We start from the raw sequence: 302 nt of genomic DNA, 5'->3' as shown, positions 1-302 counted from the left end.
GAAAAAGTTACATTTGATGCAATTATAATTTTTTATTTAATTTTAAAAAGTAAGTTTTTAAAAAAACGACTTGGAGTAAATTTAGTTGTGCATCGTTCTTGTAGAAAGTGTTGTGTTGTAGTTAACAAATGTAAATGTATAGTATAATAAAATGAATTTTCATTGTCATTACTATATTTTGAAATTATAACTATAGTTGAATTTTATGCATTCAAAGGGAGGCCAGCATTAACTTCAAATAAGAAAAAAATATAATAAAAAATAAGAGTGTACACCCACAATATAAAAAATTGCCATGAATT

Source organism: Asparagus officinalis, chromosome 7 (genome assembly GCF_001876935.1).
Source record: "Asparagus officinalis chromosome 7, Aspof.V1, whole genome shotgun sequence".
In the NCBI taxonomy this organism is placed as follows: domain Eukaryota; kingdom Viridiplantae; phylum Streptophyta; class Magnoliopsida; order Asparagales; family Asparagaceae; genus Asparagus; species Asparagus officinalis.
The sequence above is the reverse complement of the archived record's forward strand: the minus strand, read 5'-3'. Positions refer to the sequence as shown.